We start from the raw sequence: 15,117 nt of genomic DNA on the forward strand, positions 1-15,117 counted from the left end.
GGACATCAGCGCTATCAGCAGCAGAGTTGCAAAAGGGGCTTGGAGCAACTGAAAATCTGACTTTGGACATTGCCTTTCTTGTCACCCGCCGAGAACTTTTGTAGATGGGGCGAAGAGAAAACAGCCAGTATTACAGAGGGAGGACCTTTTTCTGGCCAACAGCCGTTCTTCCCCTGCACTAATAGGCCCCCAAGGAGAAGGCTTTTGTTGGGCTCCGGTACGCTCACCTGGGAAGCTTGATTCTGATGAGCGCACCTTAGCCAAAAGGCAGGACGTTCCCGTACCGGGAGTCGAACCCGGGCCGCCTGGGTGAAAACCAGGAATCCTGACCGCTAGACCATATGGGAGGCGTTCGGTAAGAGCTGAATGCATCTGGGGGAAAAAGGAGCTCGAGAGCCAGAGGGGGGCATCAGCTCTGTCTAGACAGCAAACCATGAGCCAAATTACCTGGCGCGTGTGCGGCACAGTGGCAAAAGCACTGCCTTGTTAGCGCAGTAGGTAGCGCGTCAGTCTCATAATCTGAAGGTCGTGAGTTCAATCCTCACACGGGGCACTGTCCTCATGCTTGGACAGCCTTTTGGTTAGGGCAAGTCCACCCTATAAGCGTACAAGCCTATCGCGGAGACTTTTGATCACTTTCCCACCCACTGAGATACCACTGAGAGTAGAGTCTGGACATCAGCGCTATCAGCAGCAGAGTTGCAAAAGGGGCTTGGAGCAACTGAAAATCTGACTTTGGACATTGCCTTTCTTGTCACCCGCCGAGAACTTTTGTAGATGGGGCGAAGAGAAAACAGCCAGTATTACAGAGGGAGGACCTTTTTCTGGCCAACAGCCGTTCTTCCCCTGCACTAATAGGCCCCCAAGGAGAAGGCTTTTGTTGGGCTCCGGTACGCTCACCTGGGAAGCTTGATTCTGATGAGCGCACCTTAGCCAAAAGGCAGGACGTTCCCATACCGGGAGTCGAACCCGGGCCGCCTGGGTGAAAACCAGGAATCCTGACCGCTTGACCATATGGGAGGCGTTCGGTAAGAGCTGAATGCATCTGGGGGAAAAAGGAGCTCGAGAGCCAGAGGGGGGGCATCAGCTCTGTCTAGACAGCAAACCATGAGCCAACTTACCTGGCGCGTGTGCGGCACAGTGGCAAAAGCACTGCCTCGTTAGCGCAGTAGGTAGCGTGTCAGTCTCATAATCTGAAGGTCGTGAGTTCAATCCTCACACGGGGCACTGTCCTCATGCTTGGACAGCCTTTTGGTTAGGGCAAGTCCACCCTATAAGCGTACAAGCCTATCGCGGAGACTTTTGATCACTTTCCCACCCACTGAGATACCACTGAGAGTAGAGTCTGGACATCAGCGCTATCAGCAGCAGAGTTGCAAAAGGGGCTTGGAGCAACTGAAAATCTGACTTTGGACATTGCCTTTCTTGTCACCCGCCGAGAACTTTTGTAGATGGGGCGAAGAGAAAACAGCCAGTATTACAGAGGGAGGACCTTTTTCTGGCCAACAGCCGTTCTTCCCCTGCACTAATAGGCCCCCAAGGAGAAGGCTTTTGTTGGGCTCCGGTACGCTCACCTGGGAAGCTTGATTCTGATGAGCGCACCTTAGCCAAAAGGCAGGACGTTCCCATACCGGGAGTCAAACCCGGGCCGCCTGGGTGAAAACCAGGAATCCTGACCGCTTGACCATATGGGAGGCGTTCGGTAAGAGCTGAATGCATCTGGGGGAAAAAGGAGCTCGAGAGCCAGAGGGGGGCATCAGCTCTGTCTAGACAGCAAACCATGAGCCAACTTACCTGGCGCGTGTGCGGCACAGTGGCAAAAGCACTGCCTCGTTAGCGCAGTAGGTAGCGTGTCAGTCTCATAATCTGAAGGTCGTGAGTTCAATCCTCACACGGGGCACTGTCCTCATGCTTGGACAACCTTTTGGTTAGGGCAAGTCCACCCTATAAGCGTACAAGCCTATCGCGGAGACTTTTGATCACTTTCCCACCCACTGAGATACCACTGAGAGTAGAGTCTGGACATCAGCGCTATCAGCAGCAGAGTTGCAAAAGGGGCTTGGAGCAACTGAAAATCTGACTTTGGACATTGCCTTTCTTGTCACCCGCCGAGAACTTTTGTAGATGGGGCGAAGAGAAAACAGCCAGTATTACAGAGGGAGGACCTTTTTCTGGCCAACAGCCGTTCTTCCCCTGCACTAATAGGCCCCCAAGGAGAAGGCTTTTGTTGGGCTCCGGTACGCTCACCTGGGAAGCTTGATTCTGATGAGCGCACCTTAGCCAAAAGGCAGGACATTCCCGTACCGGGAGTTGAACCCGGGCCGCCTGGGTGAAAACCAGGAATCCTGACCGCTAGACCATATGGGAGGCGTTCGGTAAGAGCTGAATGCATCTGGGGGAAAAAGGAGCTCGAGAGCCAGAGGGGGGCATCAGCTCTGTCTAGACAGCAAACCATGAGCCAACTTACCTGGCGCGTGTGCGGCACAGTGGCAAAAGCACTGCCTCGTTAGCGCAGTAGGTAGCGTGTCAGTCTCATAATCTGAAGGTCGTGAGTTCAATCCTCACACGGGGCACTGTCCTCATGCTTGGACAGCCTTTTGGTTAGGGCAAGTCCACCCTATAAGCGTACAAGCCTATCGCGGAGACTTTTGATCACTTTCCCACCCACTGAGATACCACTGAGAGTAGAGTAGGGATGGTCGGAAATGCCAATTTCCGATTCCGCGGTAAATCCGCATTCCGCCATTGCCAAATACCGATTCCGCTTTCCGCTACCAATTTCCGCATTCCAATGCAGAATTTCCGCCGGAAATCGCGGAAATTCCGCCCGACTTTAACATCAATTTTCTCAAAAACTATAAGGTCTTTTTGAAAACTTTTTTTTGCATCCTGTTCAGGAGATTCTGCTTAATAAACCCTGAAAATTTGGTGTTTGTAGGACTTACGGGGGCTTTGCTATTAACCGCTAAAGTCGGCGGATTTTTACTGTAATGTAAATGCAGAAAATAGGCAGATGCGGATTTTCTGCATTTTACATTACAGTAAAAATCCACCGACTTTAGCGGTTAATAGCAAAGCCCCCGTAAGTCCTAGAAACACCAAATTTTCAGGGTTTATTAAGCAGAATCTCCTGAACAAGATGCAAAAAAAAAGTTTTCAAAAAGACTTCATAGTTTTTGAGAAAATCAATGTTAAAGTCGGGCGGAATTTCCGCGATTTCCGGCGGAAATCCGCCTAACGCACTTGCATTAACGATTTCCGCATTCCGATGCGGAAATGCAATTTCCGATCGGAATTTCGGAAATTGCATTTCCGTGGAATCCGAATGAGCATCCCTAATTCTGATGAGCGCACCTTAGCCAAAAGGCAGGACGTTCCCATACCGGGAGTCGAACCCGGGCCGCCTGGGTGAAAACCAGGAATCCTGACCGCTAGACCATATGGGAGGCGTTCGGTAAGAGCTGAATGCATCTGGGGGAAAAAGGAGCTCGAGAGCCAGAGGGGGGCATCAGCTCTGTCTAGACAGCAAACCATGAGCCAACTTACCTGGCGCGTGTGCGGCACAGTGGCAAAAGCACTGCCTCGTTAGCGCAGTAGGTAGCGCGTCAGTCTCATAATCTGAAGGTCGTGAGTTCAATCCTCACACGGGGCACTGTCCTCATGCTTGGACAGCCTTTTGGTTAGGGCAAGTCCACCCTATAAGCGTACAAGCCTATCGCGGAGACTTTTGATCACTTTCCCACCCACTGAGATACCACTGAGAGTAGAGTCTGGACATCAGCGCTATCAGCAGCAGAGTTGCAAAAGGGGCTTGGAGCAACTGAAAATCTGACTTTGGACATTGCCTTTCTTGTCACCCGCCGAGAACTTTTGTAGATGGGGCGAAGAGAAAACAGCCAGTATTACAGAGAGAGGACCTTTTTCTGGCCAACAGCCGTTCTTCCCCTGCACTAATAGGCCCCCAAGGAGAAGGCTTTTGTTGGGCTCCGGTACGCTCACCTGGGAAGCTTGATTCTGATTAGGGATGGTCGGAAATGCCAATTTCCGATTCCGCTGTAAATCCGCATTCCGCCATTGCCAAATACCGATTCCGCTTTCCGCTACCAATTTCCGCATTCCAATGCGGAATTTCCGCCGGAAATCGCGGAAATTCCGCCCGAATTTAACATCAATTTCCTCAAAAACTATAAGGTCTTTTTGAAAACTTTTTTTTGCATCCTGTTCAGGAGATTCTGCTTAATAAACCCTGAAAATTTGGTGTTTCTAGGACTTACGGGGGCTTTGCTATTAACCGCTAAAGTCGGCGGATTTTTACTGTAATGTAAATGCAGAAAATAGGCAGATGCGGATTTTCTGCATTTTACATTACAGTAAAAATCCACCGACTTTAGCGGTTAATAGCAAAGCCCCCGTAAGTCCTAGAAACACCAAATTTTCAGGGTTTATTAAGCAGAATCTCCTGAACAAGATGCAAAAAAAAAGTTTTCAAAAAGACTTCATAGTTTTTGAGAAAATCAATGTTAAAGTCGGGCGGAATTTCCGCGATTTCCGGCGGAAATCCGCCTAACGCACTTGCATTAACGATTTCCGCATTCCGATGCGGAAATGCAATTTCCGATCGGAATTTCGGAAATTGCATTTCCGTGGAATCCGAATGAGCATCCCTAATTCTGATGAGCGCACCTTAGCCAAAAGGCAGAACGTTCCCATACCGGGAGTCGAACCCGGGCCACCTGGGTGAAAACCAGGAATCCTGACCGCTAGACCATATGGGAGGCGTTCGGTAAGAGCTGAATGCATCTGGGGGAAAAAGGAGCTCGAGAGCCAGAGGGGGGCATCAGCTCTGTCTAGACAGCAAACCATGAGCCAACTTACCTGGCGCGTGTGCGGCACAGTGGCAAAAGCACTGCCTCGTTAGCGCAGTAGGTAGCGCGTCAGTCTCATAATCTGAAGGTCGTGAGTTCAATCCTCACACGGGGCACTGTCCTCATGCTTGGACAGCCTTTTGGTTAGGGCAAGTCCACCCTATAAGCGTACAAGCCTATCGCGGAGACTTTTGATCACTTTCCCACCCACTGAGATACCACTGAGAGTAGAGTCTGGACATCAGCGCTATCAGCAGCAGAGTTGCAAAAGGGGCTTGGAGCAACTGAAAATCTGACTTTGGACATTGCCTTTCTTGTCACCCGCCGAGAACTTTTGTAGATGGGGCGAAGAGAAAACAGCCAGTATTACAGAGGGAGGACCTTTTTCTGGCCAACAGCCGTTCTTCCCCTGCACTAATAGGCCCCCAAGGAGAAGGCTTTTGTTGGGCTCCGGTACGCTCACCTGGGAAGCTTGATTCTGATGAGCGCACCTTAGCCAAAAGGCAGGACGTTCCCATACCGGGAGTCGAACCCGGGCCGCCTGGGTGAAAACCAGGAATCCTTACCGCTTGACCATATGGGAGGCGTTCAGTAAGAGCTGAATGCATCTGGGGGAAAAAGGAGCTCGAGAGCCAGAGGGGGGGCATCAGCTCTGTCTAGACAGCAAACCATGAGCCAACTTACCTGGCGCGTGTGCGGCACAGTGGCAAAAGCACTGCCTCGTTAGCGCAGTAGGTAGCGCGTCAGTCTCATAATCTGAAGGTCGTGAGTTCAATCCTCACACGGGGCACTGTCCTCATGCTTGGACAGCCTTTTGGTTAGGGCAAGTCCACCCTATAAGCGTACAAGCCTATCGCGGAGACTTTTGATCACTTTCCCACCCACTGAGATACCACTGAGAGTAGAGTCTGGACATCAGCGCTATCAGCAGCAGAGTTGCAAAAGGGGCTTGGAGCAACTGAAAATCTGACTTTGGACATTGCCTTTCTTGTCACCCGCCGAGAACTTTTGTAGATGGGGCGAAGAGAAAACAGCCAGTATTACAGAGGGAGGACCTTTTTCTGGCCAACAGCCGTTCTTCCCCTGCACTAATAGGCCCCCAAGGAGAAGGCTTTTGTTGGGCTCCGGTACGCTCACCTGGGAAGCTTGATTCTGATGAGCGCACCTTAGCCAAAAGGCAGGACGTTCCCATACCGGGAGTCGAACCCGGGCCGCCTGGGTGAAAACCAGGAATCCTGACCGCTTGACCATATGGGAGGCGTTCGGTAAGAGCTGAATGCATCTGGGGGAAAAAGGAGCTCGAGAGCCAGAGGGGGGGCATCAGCTCTGTCTAGACAGCAAACCATGAGCCAACTTACCTGGCGCGTGTGCGGCACAGTGGCAAAAGCACTGCCTCGTTAGCGCAGTAGGTAGCGCGTCAGTCTCATAATCTGAAGGTCGTGAGTTCAATCCTCACACGGGGCACTGTCCTCATGCTTGGACAGCCTTTTGGTTAGGGCAAGTCCACCCTATAAGCGTACAAGCCTATCGCGGAGACTTTTGATCACTTTCCCACCCACTGAGATACCACTGAGAGTAGAGTCTGGACATCAGCGCTATCAGCAGCAGAGTTGCAAAAGGGGCTTGGAGCAACTGAAAATCTGACTTTGGACATTGCCTTTCTTGTCACCCGCCGAGAACTTTTGTAGATGGGGCGAAGAGAAAACAGCCAGTATTACAGAGAGAGGACCTTTTTCTGGCCAACAGCCGTTCTTCCCCTGCACTAATAGGCCCCCAAGGAGAAGGCTTTTGTTGGGCTCCGGTACGCTCACCTGGGAAGCTTGATTCTGATTAGGGATGGTCGGAAATGCCAATTTCCGATTCCGCGGTAAATCCGCATTCCGCCATTGCCAAATACCGATTCCGCTTTCCGCTACCAATTTCCGCATTCCAATGCGGAATTTCCGCCGGAAATCGCGGAAATTCCGCCCGAATTTAACATCAATTTTCTCAAAAACTATAAGGTCTTTTTGAAAACTTTTTTTTGCATCCTGTTCAGGAGATTCTGCTTAATAAACCCTGAAAATTTGGTGTTTCTAGGACTTACGGGGGCTTTGCTATTAACCGCTAAAGTCGGCGGATTTTTACTGTAATGTAAATGCAGAAAATAGGCAGATGCGGATTTTCTGCATTTTACATTACAGTAAAAATCCACCGACTTTAGCGGTTAATAGCAAAGCCCCCGTAAGTCCTAGAAACACCAAATTTTCAGGGTTTATTAAGCAGAATCTCCTGAACAAGATGCAAAAAAAAAGTTTTCAAAAAGACTTCATAGTTTTTGAGAAAATCAATGTTAAAGTCGGGCGGAATTTCCGTGATTTCCGGCGGAAATCCGCCTAACGCACTTGCATTAACGATTTCCGCATTCCGATGCGGAAATGCAATTTCCGATCGGAATTTCGGAAATTGCATTTCCGTGGAATCCGAATGAGCATCCCTAATTCTGATGAGCGCACCTTAGCCAAAAGGCAGGACGTTCCCATACCGGGAGTCGAACCCGGGCCGCCTGGGTGAAAACCAGGAATCCTGACCGCTAGACCATATGGGAGGCGTTCGGTAAGAGCAGAATGCATCTGGGGGAAAAAGGAGCTCAAGAGCCAGAGGGGGGCATCAGCTCTGTCTAGACAGCAAACCATGAGCCAACTTACCTGGCGCGTGTGCGGCACAGTGGCAAAAGCACTGCCTCGTTAGCGCAGTAGGTAGCGCGTCAGTCTCATAATCTGAAGGTCGTGAGTTCAATCCTCACACGGGGCACTGTCCTCATGCTTGGACAGCCTTTTGGTTAGGGCAAGTCCACCCTATAAGCGTACAAGCCTATCGCGGAGACTTTTGATCACTTTCCCACCCACTGAGATACCACTGAGAGTAGAGTCTGGACATCAGCGCTATCAGCAGCAGAGTTGCAAAAGGGGCTTGGAGCAACTGAAAATCTGACTTTGGACATTGCCTTTCTTGTCACCCGCCGAGAACTTTTGTAGATGGGGCGAAGAGAAAACAGCCAGTATTACAGAGGGAGGACCTTTTTCTGGCCAACAGCCGTTCTTCCCCTGCACTAATAGGCCCCCAAGGAGAAGGCTTTTGTTGGGCTCCGGTACGCTCACCTGGGAAGCTTGATTCTGATGAGCGCACCTTAGCCAAAAGGCAGGACGTTCCCATACCGGGAGTCGAACCCGGGCCGCCTGGGTGAAAACCAGGAATCCTGACCGCTTGACCATATGGGAGGCATTCGGTAAGAGCTGAATGCATCTGGGGGAAAAAGGAGCTCGAGAGCCAGAGGGGGGGCATCAGCTCTGTCTAGACAGCAAACCATGAGCCAACTTACCTGGCGCGTGTGCGGCACAGTGGCAAAAGCACTGCCTCGTTAGCGCAGTAGGTAGCGCGTCAGTCTCATAATCTGAAGGTCGTGAGTTCAATCCTCACACGGGGCACTGTCCTCATGCTTGGACAGCCTTTTGGTTAGGGCAAGTCCACCCTATAAGCGTACAAGCCTATCGCGGAGACTTTTGATCACTTTCCCACCCACTGAGATACCACTGAGAGTAGAGTCTGGACATCAGCGCTATCAGCAGCAGAGTTGCAAAAGGGACTTGGAGCAACTGAAAATCTGACTTTGGACATTGCCTTTCTTGTCACCCACCGAGAACTTTTGTAGATGGGGCGAAGAGAAAACAGCCAGTATTACAGAGGGAGGACCTTTTTCTGGCCAACAGCCGTTCTTCCCCTGCACTAATAGGCCCCCAAGGAGAAGGCTTTTGTTGGGCTCCGGTACGCTCACCTGGGAAGCTTGATTCTGATGAGCGCACCTTAGCCAAAAGGCAGGACGTTCCCGTACCGGGAGTCGAACCCGGGCCGCCTGGGTGAAAACCAGGAATCCTGACCGCTAGACCATATGGGAGGCGTTCGGTAAGAGCTGAATGCATCTGGGGGAAAAAGGAGCTCGAGAGCCAGAGGGGGGCATCAGCTCTGTCTAGACAGCAAACCATGAGCCAACTTACCTGGCGCGTGTGCGGCACAGTGGCAAAAGCACTGCCTCGTTAGCGCAGTAGGTAGCGCGTCAGTCTCATAATCTGAAGGTCGTGAGTTCAATCCTCACACGGGGCACTGTCCTCATGCTTGGACAGCCTTTTGGTTAGGGCAAGTCCACCCTATAAGCGTACAAGCCTATCGCGGAGACTTTTGATCACTTTCCCACCCACTGAGATACCACTGAGAGTAGAGTCTGGACATCAGCGCTATCAGCAGCAGAGTTGCAAAAGGGGCTTGGAGCAACTGAAAATCTGACTTTGGACATTGCCTTTCTTGTCACCCGCCGAGAACTTTTGTAGATGGGGCGAAGAGAAAACAGCCAGTATTACAGAGAGAGGACCTTTTTCTGGCCAACAGCCGTTCTTCCCCTGCACTAATAGGCCCCCAAGGAGAAGGCTTTTGTTGGGCTCCGGTACGCTCACCTGGGAAGCTTGATTCTGATGAGCGCACCTTAGCCAAAAGGCAGGACGTTCCCATACCGGGAGTCGAACCCGGGCCGCCTGGGTGAAAACCAGGAATCCTGACCGCTTGACCATATGGGAGGCATTCGGTAAGAGCTGAATGCATCTGGGGGAAAAAGGAGCTCGAGAGCCAGAGGGGGGGCATCAGCTCTGTCTAGACAGCAAACCATGAGCCAACTTACCTGGCGCGTGTGCGGCACAGTGGCAAAAGCACTGCCTCGTTAGCGCAGTAGGTAGCGCGTCAGTCTCATAATCTGAAGGTCGTGAGTTCAATCCTCACACGGGGCACTGTCCTCATGCTTGGACAGCCTTTTGGTTAGGGCAAGTCCACCCTATAAGCGTACAAGCCTATCGCGGAGACTTTTGATCACTTTCCCACCCACTGAGATACCACTGAGAGTAGAGTCTGGACATCAGCGCTATCAGCAGCAGAGTTGCAAAAGGGACTTGGAGCAACTGAAAATCTGACTTTGGACATTGCCTTTCTTGTCACCCACCGAGAACTTTTGTAGATGGGGCGAAGAGAAAACAGCCAGTATTACAGAGGGAGGACCTTTTTCTGGCCAACAGCCGTTCTTCCCCTGCACTAATAGGCCCCCAAGGAGAAGGCTTTTGTTGGGCTCCGGTACGCTCACCTGGGAAGCTTGATTCTGATGAGCGCACCTTAGCCAAAAGGCAGGACGTTCCCGTACCGGGAGTCGAACCCGGGCCGCCTGGGTGAAAACCAGGAATCCTGACCGCTAGACCATATGGGAGGCGTTCGGTAAGAGCTGAATGCATCTGGGGGAAAAAGGAGCTCGAGAGCCAGAGGGGGGCATCAGCTCTGTCTAGACAGCAAACCATGAGCCAACTTACCTGGCGCGTGTGCGGCACAGTGGCAAAAGCACTGCCTCGTTAGCGCAGTAGGTAGCGCGTCAGTCTCATAATCTGAAGGTCGTGAGTTCAATCCTCACACGGGGCACTGTCCTCATGCTTGGACAGCCTTTTGGTTAGGGCAAGTCCACCCTATAAGCGTACAAGCCTATCGCGGAGACTTTTGATCACTTTCCCACCCACTGAGATACCACTGAGAGTAGAGTCTGGACATCAGCGCTATCAGCAGCAGAGTTGCAAAAGGGGCTTGGAGCAACTGAAAATCTGACTTTGGACATTGCCTTTCTTGTCACCCGCCGAGAACTTTTGTAGATGGGGCGAAGAGAAAACAGCCAGTATTACAGAGAGAGGACCTTTTTCTGGCCAACAGCCGTTCTTCCCCTGCACTAATAGGCCCCCAAGGAGAAGGCTTTTGTTGGGCTCCGGTACGCTCACCTGGGAAGCTTGATTCTGATTAGGGATGGTCGGAAATGCCAATTTCCGATTCCGCGGTAAATCCGCATTCCGCCATTGCCAAATACCGATTCCGCTTACCGCTACCAATTTCCGCATTCCAATGCGGAATTTCCGCCGGAAATCGCGGAAATTCCGCCCGACTTTAACATCAATTTTCTCAAAAACTATAAGGTCTTTTTGAAAACTTTTTTTTGCATCCTGTTCAGGAGATTCTGCTTAATAAACCCTGAAAATTTGGTGTTTCTAGGACTTACGGGGGCTTTGCTATTAACCGCTAAAGTCGGCGGATTTTTACTGTAATGTAAATGCAGAAAATAGGCAGATGCGGATTTTCTGCATTTTACATTACAGTAAAAATCCACCGACTTTAGCGGTTAATAGCAAAGCCCCCGTAAGTCCTAGAAACACCAAATTTTCAGGGTTTATTAAGCAGAATCTCCTGAACAAGATGCAAAAAAAAAGTTTTCAAAAAGACTTCATAGTTTTTGAGAAAATCAATGTTAAAGTCGGGCGGAATTTCCGCGATTTCCGGCGGAAATCCGCCTAACGCACTTGCATTAACGATTTCCGCATTCCGATGCGGAAATGCAATTTCCGATCGGAATTTCGGAAATTGCATTTCCGTGGAATCCGAATGAGCATCCCTAATTCTGATGAGCGCACCTTAGCCAAAAGGCAGGACGTTCCCATACCGGGAGTCGAACCCGGGCCACCTGGGTGAAAACCAGGAATCCTGACCGCTAGACCATATGGGAGGCGTTCGGTAAGAGCTGAATGCATCTGGGGGAAAAAGGAGCTCGAGAGCCAGAGGGGGGCATCAGCTCTGTCTAGACAGCAAACCATGAGCCAACTTACCTGGCGCGTGTGCGGCACAGTGGCAAAAGCACTGCCTCGTTAGCGCAGTAGGTAGCGCGTCAGTCTCATAATCTGAAGGTCGTGAGTTCAATCCTCACACGGGGCACTGTCCTCATGCTTGGACAGCCTTTTGGTTAGGGCAAGTCCACCCTATAAGCGTACAAGCCTATCGCGGAGACTTTTGATCACTTTCCCACCCACTGAGATACCACTGAGAGTAGAGTCTGGACATCAGCGCTATCAGCAGCAGAGTTGCAAAAGGGGCTTGGAGCAACTGAAAATCTGACTTTGGACATTGCCTTTCTTGTCACCCGCCGAGAACTTTTGTAGATGGGGCGAAGAGAAAACAGCCAGTATTACAGAGGGAGGACCTTTTTCTGGCCAACAGCCGTTCTTCCCCTGCACTAATAGGCCCCCAAGGAGAAGGCTTTTGTTGGGCTCCGGTACGCTCACCTGGGAAGCTTGATTCTGATGAGCGCACCTTAGCCAAAAGGCAGGACGTTCCCATACCGGGAGTCGAACCCGGGCCGCCTGGGTGAAAACCAGGAATCCTGACCGCTTGACCATATGGGAGGCGTTCGGTAAGAGCTGAATGCATCTGGGGGAAAAAGGAGCTCGAGAGCCAGAGGGGGGGCATCAGCTCTGTCTAGACAGCAAACCATGAGCCAACTTACCTGGCGCGTGTGCGGCACAGTGGCAAAAGCACTGCCTCATTAGCGCAGTAGGTAGCGCGTCAGTCTCATAATCTGAAGGTCGTGAGTTCAATCCTCACACGGGGCACTGTCCTCATGCTTGGACAGCCTTTTGGTTAGGGCAAGTCCACCCTATAAGCGTACAAGCCTATCGCGGAGACTTTTGATCACTTTCCCACCCACTGAGATACCACTGAGAGTAGAGTCTGGACATCAGCGCTATCAGCAGCAGAGTTGCAAAAGGGGCTTGGAGCAACTGAAAATCTGACTTTGGACATTGCCTTTCTTGTCACCCGCCGAGAACTTTTGTAGATGGGGCGAAGAGAAAACAGCCAGTATTACAGAGGGAGGACCTTTTTCTGGCCAACAGCCGTTCTTCCCCTGCACTAATAGGCCCCCAAGGAGAAGGCTTTTGTTGGGCTCCGGTACGCTCACCTGGGAAGCTTGATTCTGATGAGCGCACCTTAGCCAAAAGGCAGGACGTTCCCATACCGGGAGTCAAACCCGGGCCGCCTGGGTGAAAACCAGGAATCCTGACCGCTTGACCATATGGGAGGCGTTCAGTAAGAGCTGAATGCATCTGGGGGAAAAAGGAGCTCGAGAGCCAGAGGGGGGGCATCAGCTCTGTCTAGACAGCAAACCATGAGCCAACTTACCTGGCGCGTGTGCGGCACAGTGGCAAAAGCACTGCCTCGTTAGCGCAGTAGGTAGCGCGTCAGTCTCATAATCTGAAGGTCGTGAGTTCAATCCTCACACGGGGCACTGTCCTCATGCTTGGACAGCCTTTTGGTTAGGGCAAGTCCACCCTATAAGCGTACAAGCCTATCGCGGAGACTTTTGATCACTTTCCCACCCACTGAGATACCACTGAGAGTAGAGTCTGGACATCAGCGCTATCAGCAGCAGAGTTGCAAAAGGGGCTTGGAGCAACTGAAAATCTGACTTTGGACATTGCCTTTCTTGTCACCCGCCGAGAACTTTTGTAGATGGGGCGAAGAGAAAACAGCCAGTATTACAGAGGGAGGACCTTTTTCTGGCCAACAGCCGTTCTTCCCCTGCACTAATAGGCCCCCAAGGAGAAGGCTTTTGTTGGGCTCCGGTACGCTCACCTGGGAAGCTTGATTCTGATGAGCGCACCTTAGCCAAAAGGCAGGACGTTCCCATACCGGGAGTCGAACCCGGGCCGCCTGGGTGAAAACCAGGAATCCTGACCGCTTGACCATATGGGAGGCGTTCGGTAAGAGCTGAATGCATCTGGGGGAAAAAGGAGCTCGAGAGCCAGAGGGGGGGCATCAGCTCTGTCTAGACAGCAAACCATGAGCCAACTTACCTGGCGCGTGTGCGGCACAGTGGCAAAAGCACTGCCTCGTTAGCGCAGTAGGTAGCGCGTCAGTCTCATAATCTGAAGGTCGTGAGTTCAATCCTCACACGGGGCACTGTCCTCATGCTTGGACAGCCTTTTGGTTAGGGCAAGTCCACCCTATAAGCGTACAAGCCTATCGCGGAGACTTTTGATCACTTTCCCACCCACTGAGATACCACTGAGAGTAGAGTCTGGACATCAGCGCTATCAGCAGCAGAGTTGCAAAAGGGGCTTGGAGCAACTGAAAATCTGACTTTGGACATTGCCTTTCTTGTCACCCGCCGAGAACTTTTTTAGATGGGGCGAAGAGAAAACAGCCAGTATTACAGAGAGAGGACCTTTTTCTGGCCAACAGCCGTTCTTCCCCTGCACTAATAGGCCCCCAAGGAGAAGGCTTTTGTTGGGCTCCGGTACGCTCACCTGGGAAGCTTGATTCTGATTAGGGATGGTCGGAAATGCCAATTTCCGATTCCGCGGTAAATCCGCATTCCGCCATTGCCAAATACCGATTCCGCTTTCCGCTACCAATTTCCGCATTCCAATGCGGAATTTCCGCCGGAAATCGCGGAAATTCCGCCCGAATTTAACATCAATTTTCTCAAAAACTATAAGGTCTTTTTGAAAACTTTTTTTTGCATCCTGTTCAGGAGATTCTGCTTAATAAACCCTGAAAATTTGGTGTTTCTAGGACTTACGGGGGCTTTGCTATTAACCGCTAAAGTCGGCGGATTTTTACTGTAATGTAAATGCAGAAAATAGGCAGATGCGGATTTTCTGCATTTTACATTACAGTAAAAATCCACCGACTTTAGCGGTTAATAGCAAAGCCCCCGTAAGTCCTAGAAACACCAAATTTTCAGGGTTTATTAAGCAGAATCTCCTGAACAAGATGCAAAAAAAAAGTTTTCAAAAAGACTTCATAGTTTTTGAGAAAATCAATGTTAAAGTCGGGCGGAATTTCCGTGATTTCCGGCGGAAATCCGCCTAACGCACTTGCATTAACGATTTCCGCATTCCGATGCGGAAATGCAATTTCCGATCGGAATTTCGGAAATTGCATTTCCGTGGAATCCGAATGAGCATCCCTAATTCTGATGAGCGCACCTTAGCCAAAAGGCAGGACGTTCCCATACCGGGAGTCGAACCCGGGCCGCCTGGGTGAAAACCAGGAATCCTGACCGCTAGACCATATGGGAGGCGTTCGGTAAGAGCTGAATGCATCTGGGGGAAAAAGGAGCTCGAGAGCCAGAGGGGGGCATCAGCTCTGTCTAGACAGCAAACCATGAGCCAACTTACCTGGCGCGTGTGCGGCACAGTGGCAAAAGCACTGCCTCGTTAGCGCAGTAGGTAGCGCGTCAGTCTCATAATCTGAAGGTCGTGAGTTCAATCCTCACACGGGGCACTGTCCTCATGCTTGGACAGCCTTTTGGTTAGGGCAAGTCCACCCTATAAGCGTACAAGCCTATCGCGGAGACTTTTGATCACTT

At 51.1% G+C, this 15,117-nt stretch overlaps 36 non-coding genes across 36 annotated transcripts; 18 read left to right on the forward strand and 18 right to left on the reverse strand.

The window, feature by feature from the left end:
- Positions 1 to 275: 275 nt before the first annotated feature.
- Positions 276 to 347, reverse strand: TRNAE-UUC (transfer RNA glutamic acid (anticodon UUC)). Its single transcript has one exon. It is a non-coding gene; the product is annotated as a tRNA-Glu (tRNA).
- Positions 348 to 480: 133 nt separating this feature from the next.
- On the forward strand, positions 481 to 553 carry TRNAM-CAU (transfer RNA methionine (anticodon CAU)). The gene has a single exon. It is a non-coding gene; the product is annotated as a tRNA-Met (tRNA).
- Positions 554 to 948: 395 nt separating this feature from the next.
- TRNAE-UUC (transfer RNA glutamic acid (anticodon UUC)) lies at positions 949 to 1,020 on the reverse strand. Its single transcript has one exon. It is a non-coding gene; the product is annotated as a tRNA-Glu (tRNA).
- Positions 1,021 to 1,154: 134 nt separating this feature from the next.
- Positions 1,155 to 1,227, forward strand: TRNAM-CAU (transfer RNA methionine (anticodon CAU)). The gene has a single exon. It is a non-coding gene; the product is annotated as a tRNA-Met (tRNA).
- A 395-nt stretch (positions 1,228 to 1,622) lies between these two features.
- Positions 1,623 to 1,694, reverse strand: TRNAE-UUC (transfer RNA glutamic acid (anticodon UUC)). Its single transcript has one exon. It is a non-coding gene; the product is annotated as a tRNA-Glu (tRNA).
- Positions 1,695 to 1,827: 133 nt separating this feature from the next.
- Positions 1,828 to 1,900, forward strand: TRNAM-CAU (transfer RNA methionine (anticodon CAU)). The gene has a single exon. It is a non-coding gene; the product is annotated as a tRNA-Met (tRNA).
- A 395-nt stretch (positions 1,901 to 2,295) lies between these two features.
- TRNAE-UUC (transfer RNA glutamic acid (anticodon UUC)) lies at positions 2,296 to 2,367 on the reverse strand. Its single transcript has one exon. It is a non-coding gene; the product is annotated as a tRNA-Glu (tRNA).
- A 133-nt stretch (positions 2,368 to 2,500) lies between these two features.
- Positions 2,501 to 2,573, forward strand: TRNAM-CAU (transfer RNA methionine (anticodon CAU)). Its single transcript has one exon. It is a non-coding gene; the product is annotated as a tRNA-Met (tRNA).
- Positions 2,574 to 3,374: 801 nt separating this feature from the next.
- On the reverse strand, positions 3,375 to 3,446 carry TRNAE-UUC (transfer RNA glutamic acid (anticodon UUC)). Its single transcript has one exon. It is a non-coding gene; the product is annotated as a tRNA-Glu (tRNA).
- Positions 3,447 to 3,579: 133 nt separating this feature from the next.
- On the forward strand, positions 3,580 to 3,652 carry TRNAM-CAU (transfer RNA methionine (anticodon CAU)). Its single transcript has one exon. It is a non-coding gene; the product is annotated as a tRNA-Met (tRNA).
- A 1,051-nt stretch (positions 3,653 to 4,703) lies between these two features.
- Positions 4,704 to 4,775, reverse strand: TRNAE-UUC (transfer RNA glutamic acid (anticodon UUC)). Its single transcript has one exon. It is a non-coding gene; the product is annotated as a tRNA-Glu (tRNA).
- Positions 4,776 to 4,908: 133 nt separating this feature from the next.
- TRNAM-CAU (transfer RNA methionine (anticodon CAU)) lies at positions 4,909 to 4,981 on the forward strand. The gene has a single exon. It is a non-coding gene; the product is annotated as a tRNA-Met (tRNA).
- A 395-nt stretch (positions 4,982 to 5,376) lies between these two features.
- Positions 5,377 to 5,448, reverse strand: TRNAE-UUC (transfer RNA glutamic acid (anticodon UUC)). Its single transcript has one exon. It is a non-coding gene; the product is annotated as a tRNA-Glu (tRNA).
- Positions 5,449 to 5,582: 134 nt separating this feature from the next.
- TRNAM-CAU (transfer RNA methionine (anticodon CAU)) lies at positions 5,583 to 5,655 on the forward strand. The gene has a single exon. It is a non-coding gene; the product is annotated as a tRNA-Met (tRNA).
- Positions 5,656 to 6,050: 395 nt separating this feature from the next.
- TRNAE-UUC (transfer RNA glutamic acid (anticodon UUC)) lies at positions 6,051 to 6,122 on the reverse strand. The gene has a single exon. It is a non-coding gene; the product is annotated as a tRNA-Glu (tRNA).
- Positions 6,123 to 6,256: 134 nt separating this feature from the next.
- Positions 6,257 to 6,329, forward strand: TRNAM-CAU (transfer RNA methionine (anticodon CAU)). Its single transcript has one exon. It is a non-coding gene; the product is annotated as a tRNA-Met (tRNA).
- A 1,051-nt stretch (positions 6,330 to 7,380) lies between these two features.
- On the reverse strand, positions 7,381 to 7,452 carry TRNAE-UUC (transfer RNA glutamic acid (anticodon UUC)). The gene has a single exon. It is a non-coding gene; the product is annotated as a tRNA-Glu (tRNA).
- Positions 7,453 to 7,585: 133 nt separating this feature from the next.
- Positions 7,586 to 7,658, forward strand: TRNAM-CAU (transfer RNA methionine (anticodon CAU)). The gene has a single exon. It is a non-coding gene; the product is annotated as a tRNA-Met (tRNA).
- A 395-nt stretch (positions 7,659 to 8,053) lies between these two features.
- On the reverse strand, positions 8,054 to 8,125 carry TRNAE-UUC (transfer RNA glutamic acid (anticodon UUC)). The gene has a single exon. It is a non-coding gene; the product is annotated as a tRNA-Glu (tRNA).
- A 134-nt stretch (positions 8,126 to 8,259) lies between these two features.
- On the forward strand, positions 8,260 to 8,332 carry TRNAM-CAU (transfer RNA methionine (anticodon CAU)). Its single transcript has one exon. It is a non-coding gene; the product is annotated as a tRNA-Met (tRNA).
- A 395-nt stretch (positions 8,333 to 8,727) lies between these two features.
- Positions 8,728 to 8,799, reverse strand: TRNAE-UUC (transfer RNA glutamic acid (anticodon UUC)). The gene has a single exon. It is a non-coding gene; the product is annotated as a tRNA-Glu (tRNA).
- Positions 8,800 to 8,932: 133 nt separating this feature from the next.
- Positions 8,933 to 9,005, forward strand: TRNAM-CAU (transfer RNA methionine (anticodon CAU)). Its single transcript has one exon. It is a non-coding gene; the product is annotated as a tRNA-Met (tRNA).
- A 395-nt stretch (positions 9,006 to 9,400) lies between these two features.
- Positions 9,401 to 9,472, reverse strand: TRNAE-UUC (transfer RNA glutamic acid (anticodon UUC)). The gene has a single exon. It is a non-coding gene; the product is annotated as a tRNA-Glu (tRNA).
- Positions 9,473 to 9,606: 134 nt separating this feature from the next.
- Positions 9,607 to 9,679, forward strand: TRNAM-CAU (transfer RNA methionine (anticodon CAU)). The gene has a single exon. It is a non-coding gene; the product is annotated as a tRNA-Met (tRNA).
- Positions 9,680 to 10,074: 395 nt separating this feature from the next.
- On the reverse strand, positions 10,075 to 10,146 carry TRNAE-UUC (transfer RNA glutamic acid (anticodon UUC)). The gene has a single exon. It is a non-coding gene; the product is annotated as a tRNA-Glu (tRNA).
- Positions 10,147 to 10,279: 133 nt separating this feature from the next.
- On the forward strand, positions 10,280 to 10,352 carry TRNAM-CAU (transfer RNA methionine (anticodon CAU)). Its single transcript has one exon. It is a non-coding gene; the product is annotated as a tRNA-Met (tRNA).
- Positions 10,353 to 11,403: 1,051 nt separating this feature from the next.
- TRNAE-UUC (transfer RNA glutamic acid (anticodon UUC)) lies at positions 11,404 to 11,475 on the reverse strand. The gene has a single exon. It is a non-coding gene; the product is annotated as a tRNA-Glu (tRNA).
- Positions 11,476 to 11,608: 133 nt separating this feature from the next.
- TRNAM-CAU (transfer RNA methionine (anticodon CAU)) lies at positions 11,609 to 11,681 on the forward strand. The gene has a single exon. It is a non-coding gene; the product is annotated as a tRNA-Met (tRNA).
- A 395-nt stretch (positions 11,682 to 12,076) lies between these two features.
- On the reverse strand, positions 12,077 to 12,148 carry TRNAE-UUC (transfer RNA glutamic acid (anticodon UUC)). The gene has a single exon. It is a non-coding gene; the product is annotated as a tRNA-Glu (tRNA).
- Positions 12,149 to 12,282: 134 nt separating this feature from the next.
- On the forward strand, positions 12,283 to 12,355 carry TRNAM-CAU (transfer RNA methionine (anticodon CAU)). Its single transcript has one exon. It is a non-coding gene; the product is annotated as a tRNA-Met (tRNA).
- Positions 12,356 to 12,750: 395 nt separating this feature from the next.
- TRNAE-UUC (transfer RNA glutamic acid (anticodon UUC)) lies at positions 12,751 to 12,822 on the reverse strand. Its single transcript has one exon. It is a non-coding gene; the product is annotated as a tRNA-Glu (tRNA).
- Positions 12,823 to 12,956: 134 nt separating this feature from the next.
- On the forward strand, positions 12,957 to 13,029 carry TRNAM-CAU (transfer RNA methionine (anticodon CAU)). The gene has a single exon. It is a non-coding gene; the product is annotated as a tRNA-Met (tRNA).
- A 395-nt stretch (positions 13,030 to 13,424) lies between these two features.
- TRNAE-UUC (transfer RNA glutamic acid (anticodon UUC)) lies at positions 13,425 to 13,496 on the reverse strand. Its single transcript has one exon. It is a non-coding gene; the product is annotated as a tRNA-Glu (tRNA).
- Positions 13,497 to 13,630: 134 nt separating this feature from the next.
- On the forward strand, positions 13,631 to 13,703 carry TRNAM-CAU (transfer RNA methionine (anticodon CAU)). The gene has a single exon. It is a non-coding gene; the product is annotated as a tRNA-Met (tRNA).
- Positions 13,704 to 14,754: 1,051 nt separating this feature from the next.
- On the reverse strand, positions 14,755 to 14,826 carry TRNAE-UUC (transfer RNA glutamic acid (anticodon UUC)). The gene has a single exon. It is a non-coding gene; the product is annotated as a tRNA-Glu (tRNA).
- Positions 14,827 to 14,959: 133 nt separating this feature from the next.
- TRNAM-CAU (transfer RNA methionine (anticodon CAU)) lies at positions 14,960 to 15,032 on the forward strand. The gene has a single exon. It is a non-coding gene; the product is annotated as a tRNA-Met (tRNA).
- Positions 15,033 to 15,117: the final 85 nt, after the last annotated feature.

Source organism: Hyperolius riggenbachi, chromosome 3 (genome assembly GCF_040937935.1).
Source record: "Hyperolius riggenbachi isolate aHypRig1 chromosome 3, aHypRig1.pri, whole genome shotgun sequence".
NCBI lineage: Eukaryota > Metazoa > Chordata > Amphibia > Anura > Hyperoliidae > Hyperolius > Hyperolius riggenbachi.